The 26248-nt window shown below is 39.6% G+C and overlaps 1 protein-coding gene across 6 annotated transcripts in view; it reads right to left on the reverse strand.

The window, feature by feature from the left end:
* FOXN2 (forkhead box N2) overlaps positions 1-10142 on the reverse strand; it is a 55388-nt gene extending 45246 nt beyond the window's left edge. For 2 of the 6 annotated variants that reach the window (XM_011361302.2, XM_011361303.2), the window contains exon 1: positions 9947-10142. The gene's annotated coding sequence lies outside the window, so the exon portion shown is untranslated. Of the gene's footprint in view, positions 1-3019; positions 3087-8750; positions 8846-9654; positions 9849-9946 lie in introns of those variants that run through there. The other 4 variants (XM_011361306.2, XM_011361308.2, XM_011361307.2 and 1 more) reach the window with 4 other exon arrangements.
* Positions 10143-26248: the final 16106 nt, after the last annotated feature.

The raw sequence follows: 26248 nt of genomic DNA on the forward strand, positions 1-26248 counted from the left end.
TAGAGGGGCCGTCCATATCTTGGAACAATTTCTCTCAACAAAGCTCTAGCTACTTCTCATGCCTATTCAGTGCATGTAGGGAAAGCTTCAGCCCATCTGGAGTAGGTGCAAACTAACACAAGCAAGTACTGGTGGCCCAGGCAGGGGTAAAGTTCACTTCTAGGTCTTTGAAGGGCATAGTCTCAATTGTTTGCAACCCTGGATTGGATTTTGGCCTTTGGTCGGCATTGTTTCGTACACAAGTTACACATCTAGCTCTGATCTGGGTGCACAAGGTTGAGAGCTTGGGTATGAAACACCAGCGGCCTAACAGGCTTTCTAAAGTACTCTTCCCTAGGTGAGTCAACTCATGGTGTTGTGTTACCAGCTGAGCTGCCACCGCAGTGTGAATAAAGAGTCATTGATCTGGAAGCTCCCACAAGCCCTCCTTTCACTTGGTTCCCCCTTCACTTAAGGCCTACTGTTCCTCTTCCTTGGTGTATGTTGGGGATAGAGGCAATTCTGGAGCTAGGAAAACCTTAGAGATGGGCCCAGGACCCATTGTGGCACTTGGTTGGCTGACAGCCTCCCTAGCTGCTTGGTCTGCCGGTCAGTTCCTCTCTGGTGGCCCTTGCAGTGAATGACTGCCACCTGAGAAGGCTTCAAGACCACCTCTAACAGTTGAAAGATTTATTCTTTGTTCTTGATTTCTTTTCCTCCCACTCTCAGTAGTCCTCTCTTTTTATAAATGGCTCCATGTACATGCAAAGTAGCAAAGGTGTACCTTGAGTCGGTATAGATGTTGGCCCGTTTCCCTTCAGCACCTGAATGAGTGCCCTCAGCTCTGATCACTGCATCTGTGGTTATTATTGCGTAGCCGGCTTTGCACTGTCCTTCATGGATGAAGCTGCTCCCATCAGTTCTAGATTCTGAAGAGGAACATCTGTCAGTCTGCTTGAGTAGACTTCATCCATGACCTCTTCGCAATCATGGTCGGAAGTCCCTCCTCAGTGGGCAGAAAAGTAGCAGGGTTCAACGTCCGCACAGTCTCGAGGTGGACACATGGATTTTCACAAAGCAGTCCCTGAAAATGAGTTATCTTGGCACTGGTCAGCCACTTAAGTCCCTGGTTATTCATTAATGCAGTAACAGCATGGAGGACCTTTACATTTTAGATTCTGTCCCAGCATGAGCTTGTCAACTTCTCTGACCAGGACTACCACGGCAGCTAAGGCCCAGAGGCACAGTGGCCAACCCACGGCCACCAGATCTAACCATTTGGACAGATATGCAATTGGGTGCTGCCATGGCCCGTGTGAGGACCCCCAGTGCAGTATGATTCTTCACATATACGAAGAAGTTAAAGTCCCGTGTCACGTCCGGTAGTCCTAATGCTGGAGCATTGGTCAAGTCTCTTTATTTCTCTGAAAGCTTTTTCTTGTTTGGAGCCCCATTCCAGGGGGTCTTTACTGGACCCAGCTGTGGCCATGTACAGTGGCTTGGCAATTTCAGAGATACCTGGTATCCAGATCCGGCTGAATCTGGCGTCATTCTTTGGTGTTGAAGAAAGTTAGGAGGAGTTGGCGATAGTCATCCCAGGTAGGCTGATGAGTCTGGAAAGTGGACTCGAGCAAATCAATCATTGCCTGGGGTTTCTCCGAATAGGATGGGGTGTGCTGTTTCCAGTTGAGGAGGTCAGTTGTGCTGAAAGGCTGATAGTAGAGGGCAGGGTTGCTTGGCTGGAATGTGCTGTTTTCTCTAACCTTGAAAGGGCCTCGCGTCTCTCAGAGAGGCTTCTGGAGGGTCGCAGGCTGTTGGGCTGGCTGCACGGCTGAGCAAAGTTGCCATGGACTTGGGCTTGGCGGCTGCTCTGGCTGTTGGGGCGGCGAAGGCACCAATGGAGGAGGGCTGTCCAGTAATTGGGGGTAGAGTGGCTGCGCAGGGACTGGAGAGCTGTTGGGATGTATGGCGGTGAGAAGAAAGGTTCTTCCTCAGGGTCCCACTGGTAGGTGACTTTTGCTGGCTCTTCCTTGTCCTTTCCCTGAGTCAGTAGGACCACAAGTACCTAACTCTGTCCCTTCCTATTTGTACTGGCCCAAGGGGCACTACAGAAGCGATCTGCAACCATGAGTCTATGTATGGAAACTGGTCTGGATTGCCAGGGGTCCCTGTCACTACCTGGTACACAGCTTTAACAGTAGGGAGGTCCAGGGTCCCTTCTGAAGGCCATCCTACCCCTGAAGATGGGCCACTCAAGCTCACAAAGAGTTTTCCTGGGGTCAACTTAACCCCATAAGCCCCTGGAAAACCTTTCTTAAATTTTTTCAATATACATTTAAGACAGTTGGCTTAGAGGAACCTCCACCCATATTGCCTCAGGGAACTTCCTAATAGAGGGGGAAAATAGACCTTAAGATTTCAAGAAAATAATTCAATAAGGGCCACTATGTCAAAAGGGCTGTTTGGAGATAGATAATTCTTAAGCCAAATCAGTAATTAATTGCCCGCCCTGCCTCCATGTATATCACCCTGTGTCAGTGACACAAAGAAAAACAGAAGTGAGTGCCTCCTCTAAAAAGAAGACCACTCAAGTGGCTTGTCTTGCCGTGTCTTGAAGGGTCTTTGGTGATGTCTGGCCTTAGCATACTCAGCTTTGTGACTTACAATCAGACACTAGTCCAATGCAGCCCTGGACCGTATTCCGTGCACCAAAGAATCGCAGACGAGCCCACTCAGACTCCATAGCCTTTAGGGTGCCTTATGGGTGCCCTGCCGTGAAGCCACAAATTCATACCTGACCAAGTTAAACCAGCTAGGCCACTCATTCACTCACACATTCACCCACCATAGGTTAAAACACTGCCTCACCCCTTTTTGGAAGGCCCTGACCTTTGTCTTCTCCCGCTAGAAAGACCCTGATGTCTTTCCCTGCTGGGAATACCCGTACCTGTGTCTTCTAACTGAAGACTTTAAGAGGTGATCAAGCTCCTTTTCCATCCGGAACAGAACCTGACTGGAGTGCTGAGCCCCTGGGCTTTACCTTATCCTGTGGCCGTTCCTGGTGAGTTGGTCTGTCCCTCCTTTGAGTCCAGTCGGGGCTTGGCCATCTGGAGAGTCAGAGCGCCAGTCCAAAAGAGAACCCAGAATACCGTTAGGTGGTGCACCTCCTCATTCGTCTTAGAGCCCCTCTGGCCCGGCCCGGCCAAGCCACCGGTCCAACGGCTCAAAGGGCCAGTATGGTTTGAATCTCACTGGGGCCTCCAGAAATGTTGCAAAAATCGGACCGGCAAGAAACCAAGCACCATTCGGAGAGTTGGAGAACTCAGGTTTATTACACCAACGGTCCCAAAACAGCTAGCGCTCTGAAGATCTGGGCCCTGAGCTGAGGGGAAACCTTGCTTTTATGCTTGCTTGTCCACACAGTTACAGTTGGCTAGTTGGCAAGGGCCGATTGGTTAATTTGTCCTTAGGTAGTTATAGAGCCAGGGAGCTGCTAGGGGTTACACGTAGTTATATTTGTTATTTAGACAGAACAAGCAAAAGGGAGGATGAGTCTTTGGTTAATTTCAAGGTCACCCTGCCCTGTGGCCTATGCAGCAAGCATATCTACAGAAGCAGAACAAAGAGCTCATTATAAGGTTAGCCTTTTGAGTGAAAATTCCTCCTCACCTTGAGACCCAAGGAATAACACCACTTACTTAACTCACTATAACAATAAAGTAGAAGCATTCCTGCCACAGAATGGGGTTCTAGAAACATCAGTTTCCTCGTCTTAGCCTGTATTCTTCCTTACTCCTTCTGGGGGACAGATCAAGATGTAAGCAACTCATCCTGGCAAAATCCATTTTCAAAGACTTTAGGTTACAGTACAAAAAATATGAATTGACAGACTTGGGTTCAAATACCCAACAATGCATTTACATAACATCTCATTATGTTTCTTTAGCTATAAGAATAAAACACTTCCTGTAGGGTCGTTATGGGGAATGAATTATATGCTCATATGTTTAGCATAATATCATGTCAGAACATAGTAGGCACTCAATAAAAGTAGCAATTGTTGCTATGATTATCAATAAATACTGTTCAGTTAGCATAGAGGAGGTAGCATTTAAATTGAACTTTTAAGGATGGAGGAGCTGGACAAAGGTACGGGGCAAACAAAAAGGACAGTAAAATCTTAATTTATAAGAAATCTCTTCCCTTTTTTTCTGTGTATCCTCTTCTAAGATAAAGAAACCACAAGGATTTGTTTATCAATTTCCTCAATTCTCTACCTCCAAAGTTATAAACATAACTCAAAATTATATTAACTTTCAAAGTTCTAATTTAAATATTAAATTATACTCATTGGGCTGTGTGATATAGTATGAACGCTGCAAATGTATAAATACATTTTTGAAAGAATGAGTTCATTTGAAAGAGTTCAAAGAGTATACTGCAGTTAATCCAGTTAACTAGAAAAAAACTGAAGTCCTCACTCAACAAGTCTAGTTAATCAGATTTTATTTTCCAATAAAATCAGTATTGTTTTATTAATATTTCCAATAACATTTCCAATGTTAGAATGACATTACTTTTCTACTGTTTTATTAATTATCTGATTTCCCTCCAAAATTCTTTTTAGCACTTTCAAAACTTTGATTAATATTCTTTATTTTCCTCATTTTCTTATACATAAATAATCACACCCTCTCATAAAGAGAGCTCAGAGTCTCTCTTCTTTTTCGATGTATTTTCCCCAACAAACCTTGTAAACGCCTTCTCAGAAAAAAAAAATCTTCTAAGTGGCAAAAGCACCAAATATCTATGAAAATACAATCAAGAAGCTAAGAATTTTCTTATGCAATATGCAACCTTTATAAGATATGAAAATAATTAATGGTAATTAAAGTGTCCTGGTAATTTAACACTAATACATTTGCTTAGAGAAAATAAAAATTTTCCATTATGTTGGTAGCAAAAGGGTGGTTATTTTTATGGTACATATACTTAACCTTTATAAAAATAGCATATCTTTGAGTGACTATTTACGAGCTTTATTTAGAGTTTTAGGCCATACAGTAATACTATAATTGTCAATGAAGTCAAGACCTACATAGGTGATAGGACAAATTCTACTTTATGTTTATATCAGGCAGACTCCAGAAGAGTAGAAATGAAATCTCTTGCTCACCACTATATTCTTAGCACTTAAATACAGTAGATGCTCATAAATAGCTGTGCAAGTTTAAATGTTTATTTATGAAAAAGAAAATTAGGTTGAGGGAAATAAAAAATACATGAATACAAATTAGGTTAAGGCCTAGAGCATGGGCTGTGCTTAGTGACTTGCTTTCAAAGAGTGGAATACAGAAGAGGTAGGGGGTTGGGTGTGAAACCTGGCAAAGACCTCAAACAGGTATTCAAGGTTAACATAATCAATTTTACCATAGTGTTAGTATGTATCCTTGATGTAATGTGATGAGAATGACACTTCATTTGTTGTCATTCATGATCTCTGAAACCCATGACCCCAGTCTAATCACGAAAAAAACATCAGACAAATCTCAGTTGAGGGACAGTCTATAAAATTTCTGACTAGTACTCCCCAAAATTTCTGACTAGTACTCCCCAAAACTAGTACTCCCCCCAAAGAAGAAAAGTCTAAGAAACTAGAATTCTGGGACAGAGAAAGGACACTAAGGAAAAATTAGTGAAATCTGAATCAAGCACGTGGTGTAGTTAATAGTAATGCAGCAATTGTTTCCTTCGTTGTGACAAATATAACACAGTAATATAAAAAGTTAACAATAGGAAAAACTGGATGAAGTATACTCTGTGCATTATTTTGCAATTTTTCTTTAAATGTAAACTTTCGAAAATAAAGAGTTCGTTTAAACGAAAAAGGTTAGGGTAAGGAAAATAAGGAATATATGAATCAAAATCCCTTGGAAATGAATGATGATAAACATTCTTTTGGTCCTTTTATATTTGGTGGTAAGACAGAGATAGCATTCTCATATAATAAAAATAAACTATTAATAAAACAATAACATTAATATTGTCCGAGTCTACAATATTAATTAGGAAGTCACATTTGACCAAAGCAAATTCCCCTTGAATTTTAGCTTCTCAAAGTATCATTCTTAGTTCTCAACACTTGAATTATGAACTCTGTGACAAAAATTCATAACATTTGCTCTCAGCTCTATATTGAATGTATTATCCCACACCTCTAATCTCTAGTCACTAAAGGTCAAACTTACATTGATATCTCCCATTTACCTTACACTCAACTAACTAAACTCACCATCTTCTTCATGATGCTCCCCTTCTAAACCTCCTTCTCAAGGTTATTTTTTCTTTAATAGATCTCTCTTTCCTATTCCTCTCCATTCCTACAGTTAATAATTAGTCTTGCACACTGCTGTCAAATGAACCTTCCTCAAAGATTTATCATATCATTTCCAGGCTCAAATGCCATCTTTTGTTTTTTGTTTTTTTTTTTAAATAATAAACCATATTTAAATTTAGAAGTGGTGTCTTCAAGGGCACCCATAATTGGCTAATCTTTTGTACCCTCTACTTGTAAAGAGAGACCTTTCTATCCATCTCTCTGCCTCATACTGTAAGTTCTGCCTTTCCTTTATTCAGAAAATAATCAAATAGCCACTAAGTATATAACATATCTGAGAAGATAAGACTCCTCTGGGTGGTCAAAGACTTTATAATCTTCTTGGGCTGATAAAAACCTAAAAAGATAACTAACAAAGAATATGGGAATTTGTCTTATTCAAGGCTGGATCCTCAGTGCCTGGTACATTTAGTAAATGAAAGCAAGGCAGAATGTTAATGCCCAAAAGGATTATATGCTATTAGAGAAGGGAAAGAATTTTCGGTTGGAGAGATGAAAGCTGGTCTAAGATTCTATTATTCTAAGGCTCTTAGGACAATCAAAATTTCAGCCAAGCCTCAAGCTTGAGTAGATCTTCACAGTTAAGAGGTTAAAATGTGTATAGGTACATTTCAACTGAAAAATGTTATATCAGTAAAGGTTAAAAGAAGTAAAATTGTTATACCATATTAAAGTAGTGAATAATAAACAGTTCTTACAGGTTAGTGGAAGATAAGATGGGAGAAGACAAGAGCCAAAATTTGAAGTCTTGAGAAGAAATTTGGTATCCATGCCTGATATAAAGGGTTTTGATCATTAGAGTGATATAATCTTCAGGAAAATTAATCTAATGGGAGTTAACATGAAGGTTAGATTTCAGAAAGCAAAGAGCCTTATTTCTTCAAGAAGCCTCCCCTATCTACTCAAACCCTCTAGTTTTCTTAACTCTTACAGCACCTGCCTGCATCATATAATTTCTCCTTATTCTATTTCCTCACACTGTAAACTCTTATTTTCATGTGTGCTAGTCTCTTCAAGAATAGGGATCAAATCTTAGACCTCTTTTTCATTCTTAAGAAATCAGTAAAGCATTGGGCCATCCAAACTTAATTTTTGGAGGACTTGTTTGCATTTATGCAAAACCCAGTTACTTTTATGACAACAATCTAAAAGTGACAGACACAGAACGAGTAGCTAAGCAATAAGTACCATAAAAATAAGATTAAATCTTGTTTGGATGGCACTTTTTAAAGTTTCATTTGGATCCCATAACTAATACTGTAGTTACCTTCCAGCATACGTTTTCAGTGCTTTCTGCTTTATATATTTCGTGACCTCATTTACTTTTCTTTCTCTCAATGGTCAGCACGCATACTCATTTTTCAATTGCATTCATTGCCTTTCCTGCACTGAAGCCTCGCCAATATTTTTATCTATTAACTTCACTGATTAAGAACCAGTGTTATGGAGTAATTAATAAATGGTGCTCCTATAACTTTTCTACACAATTCTTTTACACATACTAAATGTTTCCTGTGGTTTAGCACTCTTCAAATAAAACTGATTCAAGTAAGAAAACCATGTTACAGAAATAATTCAAATCCACCAAAGCATTCACAAAATGAAATATGTATTAGTAACCAGGGACTGTACTTAAATTCTAAATTTTTCCAAACTCTCCAAAAGTTTGTATTTTTTTTATCTTCAACCCTTTGACGTTTTACATTTATATATTCTAAAAATTAAATTTCATGGCTTTAAAATAGTCTGTTCACGTTAACATTCATATTAACTGTTAACATTTTTCCAAAAAAAAGAAAAAGCTTAAGAAAGTGAACACGCAAAAATCAAATAAGTATTTATTTCACCGCTAAAGAACTATATTTCACTTGTAATATAGTTATCTTTTCAGATAATTTTTATGTAAAAAGAAATTTTTTTTTATAAAACCACAAAAAAGAAATCCTCCAGAATATGATTATTTCTGATTACGTTAGAACCTCTCATTAATGGTTTTGAAAGTCAAAAGATTTCTCCTCCAGATTTGGGAAACTCCATAATGTACTATTTTATTCCCCACCATTCCTTAATGGTACTTAATACTGCTGAGATCTTAAAGATGAATCATCAAAAAACGGCAATATATACGTTACAAAGGCTGTAAGGAAACAGGTAAGTCTTAAGATTTGGACACGCACAGGTCAGCTTTTTCCACTTCCGTCTCAGAAAACACCCAAATAAATGTGGGTGCAAAGCTACGGGAAGGTTACAAAGCCCTTGACTACTACCAGGGAAGCCTCAGCCCCAGTGGTGCTAGGGCAGTCTCTTATAAAACTCAGCCGGCCACGTGGCTGTCACAATCAAAAGGAAGACAGGAGAAACAGCGTAAACTAACCTTAAATAAATAACTGCCCTCCTCCCTCCGCAACTTGGAGTTGGAGTAGAAAAAAGTATGTCATTTCTTTGCACGCTAAGGCTAAGACTTTTTTCCTGTAAGGAGAAAGCGAAGTACAGGGCTGATTTAAAGAGACTTTAAACAGAAATCAGGTCAACGAAGACCCCGAGAGTGTGCCCCCAAATGAATTAGATACCCCAACTTCCGTGAGCTGCGGTGGGAACAGAGGCATTCTGCAAAAGGGTAAAAGGGGTGGAGAGTACTAAGACGGCGCATTAAGCACATGGGCCGCTTTATCCTGACTCCCACAGTCCTTCCAAGTTCCATACTCGCTGCTGCTTTGGTGGAGCGAACTCAGAAGGCTGAAAAGACTTGTACACGCCCTTAAACCTCTCACCTTTCCAGGAGGGCAGAGGTAACCACGGCCCTAAGAGAGCAGGCGAACGGGAAGTGTCCATATTGCATAACTGAAACCCTAACTTCCACCTCGCCAAGAAAGCCACCCTCGGAGGCCCGCAGGGCGCTCGCTGGAGGAGGGGCCAGAGGGTGCCGGGGTCGGCCACCCCCACATCCGGAACCCTAACCTGCCCACCCCAACACCTCGCCGCCGAAGTTAGGTCCCGGCGGCGCTCAGCGCCTCCCTAGACGCCACTTGGCCGGGCCCAGCCAGTCCGCCTGCGGCCGGACGAGGACTCCACGCCCCACACGTCTCTAGCTCCACTTCAAGTCGGGGGAGGGGGCGTTGCAAAGACTATCGAGGGGCTTGAGGCACATCCCTGAACAGCAGATAAGCCCTGAGTCGAGCCCTAAGCATCTTCAAGCCCACCTCCGAGCTTTCCTGGAGAGACGGCACCCCCTCGTCGAGGTTTTCGCCGCGCGACACCCGCTCCTAGGGTGTCATTACCTTTCAAGAAAAACTCCGAACTCCACGGGGCCGCACTCCCTTCAGTTCGATACCTCCAGGGAACCAACACACAACCCAAGCCGCGCACTAAGGAGAACCCCGCGTTACGGGACAAAAATGTCCGGACAAAAATGTCCGGGCGCGTCACGGGACAGCCGCCTCCGGGCCCCACGCCCGGCGCCCGCCGCACGCGCTGCCCTCCACGCCCGGGAGCGTCGCCGCCGGCAGGGACGGGAAGCGCCGACGGCGGGCAGCGCTGGCTGGGGAGGGCGTGGATCCGCTCCGGACTCACCGTCAGCTGGGCCGCCGCAGCAGGGAGGCGAGGACGGCTAGGGGAAGACACAATATGGCAGAGACTGCAGCTGCTCCCGGCAGCTTCCAGCAGCCGCCTCCGGGAAGAAGCGGCAACAAGCAGGCAGCGGCAGCTGCGGTGGCGGCCGCGGCAGCACCACATCCCCCTCCTTCTCGCTTCCTCCCTCACCCTCCACCCTCCCCCCGCTGCCATGGCAACGCGGCGCCAAGGAGATTAGCCCCGCCCCTCCCTTTCGTCTCCGCCTCCCGCGACTTCTCGGGAGGGGTGCTCGGCCCGCCCCTTCCCGTCCCCTTCCACCTCCTACCAACGGGCCGGGCCCGGGACCCGGAGGCTACCTAGAACGACCGGTTGGGAAGAAAGGGGGGCGGATGCGGTGTCCGGAAGGGCGGGGCTCGCACGGAAGGTAGGGCGGTGACTTGGTGAGCCAGTGCGGGTTTCGGGTTGAGTAGGGGACGAGGAAGGCGGGAAAATGGAAAGGCCTCGCCTGTCTTGGGAAGGACCTATAGGAGTGCGGCGGGGCGCGGCGCGGCTGCTGACTGGCGGAGAAGGTGCAGGGGCGGAGCGGTCGAGGGTGGCCGTCCCGGCCCGTCCGACGGTGACGCCAGTCTTCTTGGACTGCAGCGACAACCCACAACTGCTCGAGCTTCTTTCTGTTGGTGTCTCCAAGATCTTTCCGCCACTGGCCAGGGTTTTTGAAAGCGGTTTAGAAACGATAAAGCACTAATATAAACTTAGAGTATTATTGCCCTTGCTGACTGAAATTTTATGTGGAATCTGAGCTCAGCGTGTTTGTGGTAAAAAAAAAAAAAAGATTGTAATCAGAACCAAAATTTAATAAGCATAACATTTACTGAGCGCTAAGTGCTAGGGACTGAGTTAAGTCCTTTGCATACATTGTCGTAACCATAATACTAACAGCGTTGACAAATAAAATACAGGAGTACCCAGTTAAACGTAGCATAATTTTTTAATAGAATGTTCCCTTTAGGATATTCTTCCTGTTTTGTTTTGTTTTTTTGTTTGTTTGTTTGCTAAATTTGCCAACCCTATCCTGACGCTTACAAATTCCCACTTTACAGATGAGGAAACTGAGGCTTGAGAAAATAACCAGATATAAGGTAAGTGGCAGAACTAAGGGTCCATTTTACTATCATTATGATACTGATAATTAAATCTCAGAATATCTATAACCACATCTTCAAAAACTAGAGTAGGGATACATACCTCACAAATGTATTGAGTAGATTAAAAGAAAAGGCAAAGAAAGAATAAAAGATATATGAAAGAGACCTAGGCAGTCACTGGTGCATAGTAGGTGGTAATAGAAATTATTTCCTTCCTGAACAATGAATGTTAACTGGATATTCACTATGTGCCAGGCTGTAAGTATAAAGCGAGCTGAGTATGGAACAAGCTGCCTACTGACAATAAAACAAGCTGTGAGAATGACAGATATAGAATTATAGGCATCAGACTATATAAAAACAAGAATGGAAGTGTTTAATCCCTAGTACCACAAATGAAAACACTGCATTCATTTACATGATTTGTCCAAAGTCATCTATTCTATTCATTTTTCATTACACTGTCCTGAAGGGCCTCATAACGGCATTCAGAGTAAGAACATGGTGCAAATATACAATGCTCCTCAACTGAAGCAAGAGTTACTTAATTTTCTCCCTTCAAAGCAATTACTGTCGGCTGCTCACGTGGGCAAATTGAAGAAAGTTCCTGGAGGAGTGCATAGAAAGGAGGAAAGAGCAGAGGAAAGAAAGAAGGGAAGATTGAGAGAAAGTGGCTTCTAGAGAACTACCACCTCCTCAGACCTCAGTCTTGTTTAATCTCTGCTGGCCATTGTCATGGTGGCCACTAACAATATAGGTTTTTACCGCCTTTCAGATTATTGTACTAATATTATATATATTGAACTTAAGTTACTATTTTTCCATCTATTTTAAACTCATGTGGCTAAACAGGCCCCTTCAACTCTAGAAGAATTACAGAATTTGAGAGCTGGAAGTTATATATATTTTAGAGATATATCATCCAGGAGTCAAATCTATCATGGATGAGGAAACAAATCCAGAAAAGGTATATAACTTGCCTAAAGCCAAATAGTGAATATACTGCATCCTCATCCACTAAGTTCTCTGTGCTGGTCCTCTCTACTCACTCATTCACCCCAGAGAGGCCGGGCGTGTTTAAATAATCTCTGTGGGTAAGGTTCAGGTCTCTTAGGAAATCTGTCACACTTAGTTTAGAGGTTTAATTTTTAGAGGACTTTGAACACATACCAAGAAAAAGTGCTGATTAAAAATAGTGATGATTCTGAGTGAGTAGCTTTTCCCAGGAGTTTATAAGAGTAAAATATCTAGAGAACCAGAATTTAGTTCTTTAGGAGAAAGAGGATCTTGGCATTTATGATTTCTTATAAAACTGTATTCTTATTTCTTCAAAAAACTTTAAAGGAACATATTCAATAATAAACTTTATTGCGGGATTAATGCATTAGAAGATATATTGTTTGAAATGTTCTCGTGTTTAGACAGAAAAGTGATAGGAACTCAAATATACATATTTATATTTAAATTTTTTTAATCATTTTATTACATTCATTTAACAAAAGACTTTTTTGATTGTGAATTGATGACTCTAAAAATAACCAGTTAACCAGTATGGAATCTAGACTTCAAATCCCTTGAGGTCAATGACCATGTCTTTTTCTTTATAGTCTAAATTCTTAGAACAGCTTTTAGAATAGAGATGATATTCAATAATACTTGTTAATAAAAAAGTAACTTGCCTCAAATTACATGATACCAGGACTAGCATACAACATTTCTAAATGCTGGTCTGCCGCTTAGGCTAAATAGGTAAAATTATGAATGAAAATCTAATATTTTCCCTTTAAGGATCTTTTCCAGTGTACTTCTTCAAAGCAACTACCTATATTTAATAATATCTACATTTCTGTAAGCCCTGTAATTGGCAGTCATGTGGACAAATCTTCCTACTGAGGACACTAGAAAAACTCAAAAAATATTTAAAAATATTAGCTCAAAGGCATCAGATTGCTTACAAGGTAGAAATCACTAGGCCATGATCTGAAGAATGATGAAGCCTAAGGAAGTCCATTTATCCATTCCATAGTGGGTTTCTGAGAGGATGAGCAGAGATGAGGGATGGCAATTAGAGTTTGGGGTGTGCTAAGTGGGAAGAACTCTGTTGCAGCCCCATTGTTTGGACTGGGAATCCAAATGGCTACATCCTAGAAGTGAGGAGGCTACATCTATTTCAAATCATCTCAATTCCAGGATTGGATTAGTGTAATTCCTTTGACCTAATGCTCCCAAGCACTTGGCAAAAACAAGCTAAAATCCTCTCTGTAGTAAGGTAATATCATTCTAGGCCTCAAATCATCTCTATAAACAATTTTGCAAATACAATGTTTAGTACACAGTGAAAAATAATCAGTCACCCAAGGAAACAAGAAAAACAGCAGAAACAACAGAGAACAAAACAGACACCAAAGGGCTTCGGATAGTGAAATTATCAGATACAGATTTAAAAATAATGCTTACTATGCATACTTAAATACAAGATTAAAATTTTAGTCAGATAACTAGAAACTTAAAAAAAGAATCGCATGAAAATTTTAGAACCAAAAAATTCACTAATAGAAAATAAGAATATGATGGTATAATTGTATATTAGATGAAGATAGAGTTAGTGAAGTAGAAGATAAGTCAGAAGAAAAGATGCAGAATGAAGGACAAAAAAGAAAAAGAATAGAAATACAGAAAACAGGAAAAGCTCATGGAAGATACCATGATAAAGTTTAATATACATATAAATGGAATTCTAGAAGGAAAGAAAAGACAGTATTGGGCAGAAGTAATATTTGAACTAATGAATCCCACTCAGGATATATATATTTTTTAATCCACACAACACATAGACACATTATTTAAAAACTGCTAAAATCCCGGACAAGGAGAAAAATCTTAAAAGCAGCTAGAGAAAATAAGTGTTAACCTTTAAAGAAACAATAATTAGACTTACAACTGACTTTTTAACAGAACTACCTAAAGCCAGAAAATGATGGAATGATAACTTTAAAGGATCAAAAGCAAATGTTTTAACAATGAAGGTAAAATTAGGCAATTTTCAAACAAATAAAATAGGGTATTTGTCACCAGTAGATTCATAATGGCACTCTTTAGGTAGAAGGAAAATAATCCCAGTTGTAAGGTCAGAGATACATGAGGGAATAAAGATAAATCAAAATGATAAATATGTGCATAAATAAATGAATTTTGATATTGTCCATATAAGACAATAATAGTAATGCCTTCTGTATTTAAAATTATATAATAATGGTATAAAACTCAGAAGAGGGTAAATGAAATTGAATGTATTGTCTAAGGATGGAAAAAGTTATTAATAATAGACTGATGAATTAAAAATGCATCTTGTAATCTCTAAAAGAATCACTAAGAGTATAATAAAAGACTATATGTATAGTTAAGGTTCATCAGAGAAACAGAACCAACAGAATGTGTATATATACCAAAAAAGAGACACTTATTTTGAGGAATTTGCTCAAGAAATTGTGGAGGCTTGGTAAGTCCAAAATCTGTAGAGTTGGCTGGCAGGCTGGAGAGCCAGAGAAGAGGTGCAGTTTAAGTCCAAAGGCAGTCTGCTGGCAGAATTCCTTCTTGCTTAGGGGAGATCAGTCTTTGTTCTATTAAGGCCTTCAACTGATTGGATGAGGTTTACTCATATTATGGAGGGTAATGTGTTTCACACAAAGTCCATCAATTTAAATGTTGATCTCATTCAAAAATATATTCACAGAAACATCTAAAATAATGTTTTGGCACTGTGGCACAACCAAATTGACACAAAATTAACTATCACACTGTGCAATATTCCAATCTAAAAAGGAGAAACAGGGAATGGAGTAATAAAAAGCAATCAATTTAAATGCAAGATAAGAGAAAATGAGTACATATAACAGGCAGGACAAATAAAAAGTACTTAATAAGATTATAGATTTAAACCTAAATGAATCGCAAATTACATTAAATGAAAACATCCCAATTTAATTGCTTTGGTTACCTATTGCTACATAACAAAGTACCCCCAAATTTATTAACTTTAAACTATCACCATTTTATTGTGTTTCATTATTCTGAGGATCAGAAATTTGGATAGGAAACCAAAGCATGGCTCATTTCCTCTCTGAGTGATGACTGCTGGGGCTGAAGTGTCCCAGATAGCTTTTTCACTCTCATGTCTGGCACCTCAGTGAGGATGGCTCCAGTGGTGGGGGTTACCTGGACCAGCCTGACAGAGATCATATGTATGGGTTCTTAGTTCTCACTGTTGATTGGGTTCTTTGGTTTCTGTACAAGTAGTTCCACAACTTTCCTCTCTCCCTATGGCCTTTCCACGTAGTCTCTCCAAGGAGATAGGCAGACTTCTTACACACAAGCTCTGAAGGATTAGACTTGGAGCTAGCATATTGTCACTTTTGCCACATCTATTGGATAAAGCAAATTACATGGCCATCCAAGAGTCAGGAGAGGAAACTGTATGAGTATTAAGAGGTGTGATAGAACGAGCTACCAATCTGTGTAACCAGCTAGCACAGATCATAAAACTGGACCAAAAAAAAAAAATCAAAATTCATCTACATGCTGTTTACAAGGGGTATATCTAGAACATAAAAATGCAGAAAGATTGAAAGAAAGGGATGGAAAAAAACAACCATGCAATACCACCAAAGGAAAGCTGGAATAGCTATATTAATGACAGATTAAGTAGACTCTAAGACAGAAAAGCACTAGTAGATAGAGATTTTTCATAATAATAAAAATTTAATTTGCCAGGAAGATAAAAAAATCTAAGTTTGATTCCCCTAATAACATAACCTCATAGTACCTTAAGCAAAAATTACAACACTATAAGGAGGAATACAAAATCGACAATTTTAGCAGGAGACGTTAATATATTCAGTTACTAATAAAATAGGCAGACAGAAAATTCAATAAGAATATAGGTTTGAACAACACTGTTAGCAAAGTTAAGTATAGAGACATATTGAGTACATTTCTATAGTCCTTTACATAGGAACAAATTCATCAGTTTATGTTATTTGTTTGGGCTCGTTGAGCTGGAAGGGACAGCTGAGGATCCTGAACCTTTAGGCTGGTGAGAACCTATTCCTATTTTAGAGATATATTTACCATGTGTACCTTAACCTCATTTATTAAATAAACATATTAAGTTCCTGCTATGTGCCAGGCCTTATAATTAGCACAGAGATGAAAGCTATCATTAAAACTGCAGACAAGCAAATCAGAAAATATAATGTGGTATTATAAGTGCAGTGATAGAGCTTTACATATGGAGCAATTGGAACCAAGTTCTAACTAAGCCACATGAGATGATGCCTGAGCAAAGTTTGAAGAAAGAAAATGTGGAAGAGAAGTGGCAATGTGGGATGGAGAGTAGAACGGCACCTAGCAAAGCCTAGCTCTGTGAGAACATGACTGTTCGTCAGAGAACTGCCAGTCAATTGGAATGTCCAGAGTATAAAAGGTTGCTGGAATTAGGAGTTATCTGATTGCAAGAAACAAGCTCATGCCAGTTATCTAAAGTAAAGGAGGAACAAATATGAAAATAGGGATTATGTGAGACACAACTGTGGGAAGTACAGCCAACATTACAAGAGGTCTTTTCGCTTACTCTCTTTCTCATTGTCTGATCTTTAGTTTCAGCTTTTCTTCATTCCTTCTGCAGACTGGCTTCTCTGCTCACTTATCTGCTTGCATGTAGGGCTACTATTGCTGTCCCAAATAGTGGCCCCAGCTCTCTACTCTGGCCTCCACCCAGTTTGCCCAACTTTCTGACTTAGCAACGCGAAGTTATTATATCACAGCCTCAGCATTCCGATTTCAAATTCTGTAATCTGATTGGTACAGTTTCAACATGCATGTAGCTCAGGGGTCAGCAAACTATGGCCTGGGGCTAAGGGTAAGGGGTGTGCAATCTGGCCTGCCTTCCACTTTTGTAAGTAATGTTTCAATGGAACACAGCCACACACACTCATTCAATATGTATTGTCTATGGCTGCTTTGGCATTACGTGGACAGAGTTGAGTAATTGTGACAGAGAACCTGTGGACTGCAAAATTGAAAATATTTTCTTTCTATACCTTTACAGAAAAAGTTAGTTGGCCCCTGAATTAGATAATTGGATATGGAGACACAGTGCTGTGTAGAGGCTTAATGGGGGTCAGCTCTGGTAATTGAAGCTCTGAGAGTGGATAATCCCTCACTTTTTTTTTTTTTTTTTTGCAGAAAAAGGATAGTGTAGGGGAAAGGTAGCTGAGGAAGAACTTTGAGAAAGGAACTATTTGAAGGTCTTAACGTAGGAAAGAAAATAATCAGTCTCAAGTATACACTAAATTTTTTACACAAAGGGCGGAAGAATGTACGAGTTACTCTTTAATCTGAAGAAGTTCATTAGGATACTAAATTTAGGAGAGCATATCATTGTAACTACCTTTAAATAACCCACCTGTGGCAAATTTCCCAGACCCTCCATAGTTAGCTCTTGCTGAGATGAAGGGCTGAGGCACAATGTTAAGTTTACGGAAATGTTTTTAAATGCATGCCCAGGTTAATTTTATTTACCTTTCAAAAGAGAAGAGTCTTGAGAGAATGAGACAGATGAAAAGACAGAAGCTTATAGATTGAGACTTGAGGGTTAGGGGGAAGAGAAATCTAGAATTCACCATTTTGGTAAACTTAAGATCATTGTGGGGAAAATCTTTTATAAGCAGTCTTTTTTTGTTGGGTAAAAAAGTTTTAGAAACCTTAGAGATCATTCTAGTCCTTGCTACTCAAAGTGTGGTCTGAGCACACTCAGCATCACTGGCATCACCAGGGGTTTATTAAAAATGCAGACTCTCGGGCGCCACCCCAAACCCACTGAATAAGAATCTGCGTTTTTAAAGATCCTACAGATGATTCATATACACATTAAAGTGTGAGAAATTAAAGCACTGAATTGGAATAGTAGTTTTTAAAACCCTTCCAAGTAAACAATTGTGGTTTTGTTTGGTTTGAATGAAATCTTACATTGAGCCCAACTCTATAAAACAGATCAAAGTGAACCTGCTCTGGTAGAAGATGGGCAGCTGCTGAAAGGCAAGGGCTGAAAAACGTATGCATTTCCATCCAGTGTTCCCCCAGGAACACAGTTTGAGAAACTCTGATCTAACAACGAATAGAAGTAACACCAGAATCTTCAGGGCCAGGCTCTGTCAAACTCCCAGGCCACTTCTGTTGCCACCTCATTGAGAACTTCCACAATGAATCCCTGTTAGTGATGTGATATGTCCTGCCTTGAGAAAATTGGAATTTCTGAGCTCTTGGAAATCACTATTCTAGATCCCTTCTCTCAGCTTAAAGATGGGGAAACTAGAGCTCAGAATGTGACCAATGAGACACTATTAAATCACAGCCACATTTAAAACTATACTGATTGCCATCAAAGGGGCTGCTATAGATTCAATGTTTGTGTTTCCCCAAAATTTGTATGTTGAAATCGAAATACCTAATGCGATGGTTTAGGATGTGGGGACTTTGAGAGGTGATTAGGTCATGAGAAGGAGCCCTATGGAGTGAGAGTGTTGCCTTTATAACAGAGACCTCACAGAGTCCCCGCACCCCTTTCACCATGTGGGTTACAGTGAGAAGACGGCAGTCTGTGAACCAGGATGGGTTCTCACCAGACACCAAATGGTGGGACTTTCCATTCTCTAGGATTGTGAAAAATACATATTTGTTGTTTATAACCCCCAAAGCCTGTCGTATTTTGCTGTAGCAGCCTGAATGGACTAAGACAGAGGCAAAGCTTCAATAATTCTTAGGGACATGAGGGGTTCAGAACAAGTCTCAAGATGTGCCACTTTGGCATGTGAATTATTTATTTTAAGTTGAAGGCAGTTGTGACCCTGTGGGCTCATGAGAAACTTTTACCACTCCTTTAAATTTGGGGCCTTGCCCATAAAATTTATCACCAGAAATAACTTTTTATGACCTATCTATGAGGCAGGACGAACGTAATTACTGAACATTTGTTATTTTTATTATCCTGCGAATGACCTTCCTCCTCTCTGAAACCCCATGATGCCTTACCTAATCCTTGCTGAGAATGCCATGTATACCTCATTTTAACTTTCTGTCTCTGAACCGCTCATGTATGTGGGGTGTCTGACTCTCATGTATATGGGGCTCCCATACATAGGTATCTAATTAAATTTGGTTATTTTCTCTTGTTAATCTGTCTCATGTTGATTTGATTATTAGACCAGCCAGAAGAACCTGGAAGGGTAGAGGAAATTCTCTTCCCTCACAGGACAAAAAAGTGCTAAAATGCCATATTTTTTCCCCAGTCCTTCCCTTCTTAGCAATGAAGTAGAGAGATAGAAGCACTATAAGCACTATACTTAAATTCAGTACTAAATCCTGCCTCTGCTGCTTACTAGCCCAGGCAAAATATTTAAACATTTTTTTAACCTCTTCATATCTAAAGTGGAGATACAAATTCCAGCCTCAGAGGTGTGCTGTGCAGCAAATGTATGTGAAACAATTTAGCACACGGCCTGGTAAATAATAAGTGCTCAGTAAATGTTAGCTGCTATTAATATTTTTAAATGAACAACAACTAAAAAATCAACCTACTTTAATTTAGAAAGTGCCTAGAAGGATTGCACATGTGAAACTGATTTTCCTCTATTGCTAGAAGAGTAAAACAATTTATATTTGCAGCAATAGGCTATCTAGTATATAGAATTTGTTCAAAATTAAATACCGCAGTTGTGAAAATGATTTTTGATAAATGGGGCCAATATTTAGGGAAGGCAGTGAATTTAAAGAAATTCCAGGTTACATTGGAACACAAACACATTACTTTGTGTTCCACAGTAGTGTTGCATTTAGAGTTAGGCATTTTTAGTAGCTATCATTGATTGCTTCAATTTGTCTTTGACTGAGCAAACCCTAAACTTTGGAGTCATCTTTGGCTCCTCTTTTTATCTCATACCTTCAAAATATGTCTAGAATCTGACTCGTCTCCCTACCCTGGTGAAAGCCACAGTCATCTCTTACCTGAATGACTTTAATTGCCTCCTAACTCCCTGCATCTCCTCTTAACCCCAGACAGTTATTTTCTTACTATAGCAGCCAGAGTGATCCTCTTAAAATCTATCAGTTCGAGTTACTCCTCATGTTATTCCTGTAATCCTTCTAGGAAATTTCTAGAACTAATTAACAACTTCCCCATTTCACTCAGAATAATTTAATGCCTAAGTCCTTACAAAAGCCCACAAAGTCTTACAAGATCTAACCCCACCTCCCACCACCATTGGCCTGGCCTCCCTGCTCTTTCTTGACAATGATAGGCACACCCTACCCTATGACTTTTGCTCTCTGCCTGGGATGTTCTTCTTCCAGGTAGCATACTCTCTTCTTTAAGTCTTTGTTAAAATTTTACTTTCTTAGTGATGCTTGCCTTGTCCTCCTTACTTAATACTGCAAATTATCCCCAAACACATTCCAGGAATCCCAGTCCCCTTACTGTGTTGTACTTTATTTTTCCCATAGCAATCATCATCCTCTAACACACTAGATAGCTTATTTATTATGTTTTAATTGGATCTGGCACCACTACTAGAATGTAAGCTTCACAGAGGCAGCAGTCTTTGTTTTGGTCACTGATATATTCTAAGCATCTAAAATACTTCCTGGCATAGAGTATACACTCAACAAATATTTGTCGAGTTAACTAGTTTTGTGATTACTAGTTTTGTTTGTATTTGTTGCACTGTCTTACTTGAACAAAGACAAAACTAAATTGACAATGATTTAACAAAGCAAATGCATGAGTTGGGAGTTTTCTATTTTCTTTCTAGTTCTCTGTGTTTTTAATTTCTTCTTCATGCTACAATAAAACTCCCAAATGTCTTAAACACGATTCTATTTTAAACTGATGTGCACATTTCCTCACCTAAGAATTTATGCTCCTCATGTTGTTTAATATATACTTAGGCCATTTCCACTCCCTTTCTAGCGGTTCGCAGCCATATCTAATCTGTGCACAAAACAGAACTTTTATGTCCAATTATTCATCATTTTTAGAATGGTCAGGTCTGAGACCTGAGAGGCACTCATCTTCAGGCCAATATTCTAGGTTGGGACTATTGGAGTAAAGAACAGAGAGAACAGGCGTAGAAGTGCATTTACGAAGATGTGAGAATTGGCCTCTCTATGGGAAAATATTGAATTTCTATTATCCTTTCCCCTGTGGGACAAGAGGAAGAAGAAGGGGGGTGGGCATTAATAAAGTTGTGTGCTATAGAGCAAGGGTCCACAACCTCTGTGCCATAGACCACTACCAGCCTGTGGCCTATTATGATTTGGGCTACACAGCAGGAGGTGAGCGGCGGGCAAATGAAGCTTCATTTGTATTTGCAGCCGCTCCCCAGTGCTAGCATCACCACCTCAGCTCCACTTTAGATCATCAGGCATTAGATTCTGATAGGAGCATCAGTCCCTGGTTCCAAAAAGGTTGTAGACTGCTGCTATAGGGTGTAGCTTAACTCTAGCTTGTCTCCTTTACAAAATCTTTAGTAGAATCTACATTGTTTATAAATATTTGAAGCGTGAATTTTCTTTTGAAGAGATTAAAATATATTCTGATTCTTATTTCAAGACTGAGTTGGGGCAAAAATGGAGGCTTCCATGGCAGGGCTACACAAGAAAAATTTTAGGTGTAAGATTAGAGGAACTAATAAGGACCTATTCAAGTACCCCAGAGAAGTGTTGGCAGAGGGACCATAAAAGTGACAAAAATTCACATAATTGGAGTCTTCTTTTTGGGTTAGGACTCTTCCAAAAATATTTGTTTTAAATGTACAAATGTTGCTTATGAAGAGAGAAATTGATAGGTCCATCCCACCTTTCTAATACACTTGTTGAAGGTAGTTAGCTTTTTTAATAAACAATGAGCAAAGCCTTGACAGAAAAGGCAAAAGGAAAATATTTCATTGTTAGGATGGAACGGGAGTTTCAGAAATGTTTGCAGGCAAAGTATACCGCCAACAGGGTTAAACAGGCTTTGGCATCACAGTGTGTGCCTTGGCAATAGGGGGTGGGCATAGTTGAAGGTGCTACTCTTTTGTGTTAGAAGTGATCATGTTCTACTCAAGTACATTACAGTTTTTTGCCTAATTATCATTCTTAGCCTAAGGTTAATCATGGATATCTTCATCTCTCACTGTCTTTTTATTTACAATGAAGATTTTGCTGTCATTTAAGCAAGTTCTTAACAACAAACACAATTCGGAGCCCATTTTTTTTCTTAGTTATATACAATATAAGGCAGATTATTAAACCATGAGTAGGGAGATAAAGAAATCAGAAGCACAGAAATACTAGAAGATTCTAGTATTCTCATTAAATAAAATTCTGATTTGAAAACAGCATACATATTGTTGAAAGGTAATGAACAATAAACAGTGGTTATTAAGAGACAAGCAAACCTCAGATGGCTTTGAGAGAGTTGGGGAAGGCTCTAAGGAAAAGATGGGATTTGATTGGATGCTGAAGATTGGTGAGGATTACTAAATGGAGCGTGAGAGAGGAAAAAACTGACATTCCATTTCAGGTAGTAGAAGAAATTGATTTCCTGTAATTGAAGACTTGAAAGCCTCTAAAAATTAGGCATAGTTGTCTGTATTTCATATGGTAACTAAAAATTCTTTCAAAATTTAAGTATTTTGTACACAATGTTTTTCTGTTTATCAAAGCTATATGATGTTTTTGGAAGAATTACCTTTATTATTTTGACTGCTTGTCATTGTAATTTGATTTGAATCCTACCAGCAATAGTTTTTTATCTAAAAAGGTATTTCAAGACAGACATAAACATTTACATACATACAGATATTTGTGGATTTATTTTTGGCAAGCTCTGAAAGTAACTATAGTTCTTTAGGCAAGGTTGGCTTAATGGGTATGTAACCGGTACATTTCCTTGGACCTGGTGCTCAGAGGGCCTGCTTTTGGGATGTAATGCCTGCACTCTCCTCTTAAAATGTTTAATTTATTTTTGAATTTGTGTTTTGTTATTTCAGTGGAACAGTGGAGCATATGATGGGGGCTTAGAGCCTTAGCTCAGATATGGTCCTATCTCCTGCCATGTGCCTGCCTCCCAGGATGGGTTCTCAGCTGTTGGTTCCCCCATGCCCTGACACCCCAAGCCCCACCTGGCCTTACCTTCTTTGCCCCTGTCCAGGGTGACAACCAGGTCATGGAGAAGTAGGCAGAGGTTGCATTCTGCCAGCACCCTTGGCCTCCATCAAGGGTGTGGGGAGAGTTGGGGTTGGGCATGTCAGTCCAGCAGTATCTTTGAGCAGAGCATGAACATGGCCATCCCTGCCCTGGGCTGCTAGCACCACGGTGCATTTGGTGGATGTCTTGGCAAGGAGGATCTTTAACCCACCCAGTCTGGGTACCAAGTCCCTCCTACTGTGGTGATATAATCTTCTGGAGTTGCCTGTCTGCCATGGGTTATGGTGGCAGGCTAAAGGAAGGGAAGATAATTTCCTGCCCATGCTCAGGGCGCAGTGCATAGGTCCTGTGTCTGACACAGGGAGAGCACACAGTCATGGAATGAGGCCTTGGGGCACCTCCAAGTGGCTACGCTCACCCTGAAAGTATCTCCAGTCAAGGGAGAAAGACAATAGGTAGCAAATAAAAAACACCATGATGAGTTAGTTGAAAGAGAGAGGAAGAAAGAAAAATGTTTTATATTTTAGTATCTTTAACATTATGGTATGTTGACACTTTTCCTGCTTTTCGAACAAGGCACTACATTTTCATTTTTCAGTGGGCTCTGAAAATAATGTGGCTGGTTCTGACTGTAGACATTCTATTTCTTTCTCATTTCAAAGTAGCAGACTATAATATTACAAGTGGTGATATGTCTTCCATTAGTGAAAATAAGCCAATTTTTATAATACATAGTATTATTAATCTTCAATTACCTTTGATGGGTTTAGCAAAGAGGAAGCAATTTTTCCCAGACCCTAAGAATTGCTGTGCCATTAAATTCACTTTATTATATGATTTAAAATTAATAAGCAGGGAAGAAAATTTAGTAGTTGTCATTAAAATTCCATTTTAAATTGTAGCAATTTCTTTTCTGGATGTTCTTGATATCCAGCAGTCATGATATAAAATGTTGCTTATGTATAGGTATTATATTACATAGGAGAATTTATTTTCAGTTCTGAGACAGTCAGGTCTTCTAAGAATAAAATAAGCATTAAAAAATAATTGAATCTTTAAAATATGTATTTCTTGCTAATAAGATTGTTGTCTATTCTTCTGTTTGGGAAGTGGTATGGTTTGGTAGAAAAAAACAGGATTGAGATAGAAGAAGAAAATGGTCAAGTTATTTAATTTTTCTGGCTCTCGATTTTATCTTTGTTAAACGAAGACCTTCAGCTAACTAGAAAATTTCTCAGGTGTCTTCCAACTGTGGAGTTCATTGAAATTGGAATAACATGCTTTAAACACACACACACACACACACACACACACACACACACACACACACACAATTTACTGAAAGAATACTACTACTATTAAACTATCTTTAATAACCTTGGGGAATAGGAGCCAACTAAATTTGCTCAAGTAAAATTTCTGTTTCTCCTTTTGAGAAATTATATCATGTAGAACAAGAATTTATAAAATATACATGTATGAACATTAAAAATAATTGTAAAGTAACCACTACGCACGCTAAGAAATATAACACTGCCATACCTTATTAGTCTCTTGTTTGCCCCTCTTTGAAAACATCTCCCTCCCTCCCCTTCAGAAGTAATCATTATATTAATTTTTTGAGATAATCATTCTCTTGTTATTCTTTATAGATTTCATCATCTATATAGGTGTCACTAGATAGTGTTATTTTAAAAGGAGTTGTTTTATAAAAATATCATTTTGAAGTCTACAAAGAAACAGGGACAACAGAGTCACAAGAATGACAGAAATCTATACATTTCAGGACTCTCAGTATCCAGACATTAGAGACCTTTGCTCTTATGCTCCAGCATTAATGGCCTCAGCTACCAAAGTATTGAGATAGATAATCTGATTGGCTGAGATGGCTTGTTTCTCTTTAGTCAGATGTCTGCCTTTGATCCAACCAACTGTGGCTGTGGAGAATGTAGTGTTATAGAAACGGGGCAGCCAGAACAGTTCCAGTCAGGATTTTTCAAAGATTATACATACTGTTCAGGTAATAACTAGATACAATGTATAATTTAGCCAGTGATGTCAGAATAAGTCTGAATTGCCATTGGCTTTATTTTCTTATCAATAAATACTGCATTTCACATTCTTTTTAAAAATATCAGATCTCTAAGAGAGTAAAAGTGTTTAATCAAGTTAACTTGGAAAATGAAATAATTTCTCCTTTTTATTTACTGAGCCTTTCTTGGGTGTCTGTGTTGCCACTTAATGGAGAAATGTACTGCACTGCACCCATTGCTGCTCTGCGTTGTGCTTCTGCTCTTCAGCCAGGCCCTTATCTTCCTCCCTTTCCAAACCAATTAAGAAGCTCAAATGCCACATATTCAATAACAAACGTATAATGGAATGAAGTGCATTTTCTTCTATTTATCACATGACTTTAAACATAAATTGCATATTAGAGATGCAAATATGGATTACATCCGTCCTCTGTTCCAAAAGATTCTGACTCTTGCCTCCAGCACAACAGAGCCTTTGCTGGCCTGTTTGTATTTTGTGACCCCACCTCTTCTCTGGACTCAGGCAAGTAAGCTACAGATGGAGACTGGGCTGGCCCAAGGAGATGTATCCCTTTGCACAGCTAAGCCAATCAAATTCTCCTTTTGAACATTTAAGAAAGGAGACACAGAAACTTAGGAAGTGGGTAGCTGAGTCACTTTCATAAGGGAGCCCCAGAGCGTGACTGCTGTTACCACCCTTACCTTAAATTCTCTAAGATTAATATTCTTACAGTACTGATCAAGAGTATAATTTGAGTAAGTTACTTGAAATAAAGGGAAGTGATATGGCTTGGTAGAAAGAACCCAGGATTCTCAGTTCTTGAAATAAACTTAAAATCTAATTTGAGTAGGTTACTTGAAATAAAACTTGCTCTAAAACA

The sequence above is a fragment of the Pteropus vampyrus genome, unplaced genomic scaffold (assembly GCF_000151845.1).
Source record: "Pteropus vampyrus isolate Shadow unplaced genomic scaffold, Pvam_2.0 Scaffold66, whole genome shotgun sequence".
Taxonomy (NCBI): domain Eukaryota; kingdom Metazoa; phylum Chordata; class Mammalia; order Chiroptera; family Pteropodidae; genus Pteropus; species Pteropus vampyrus.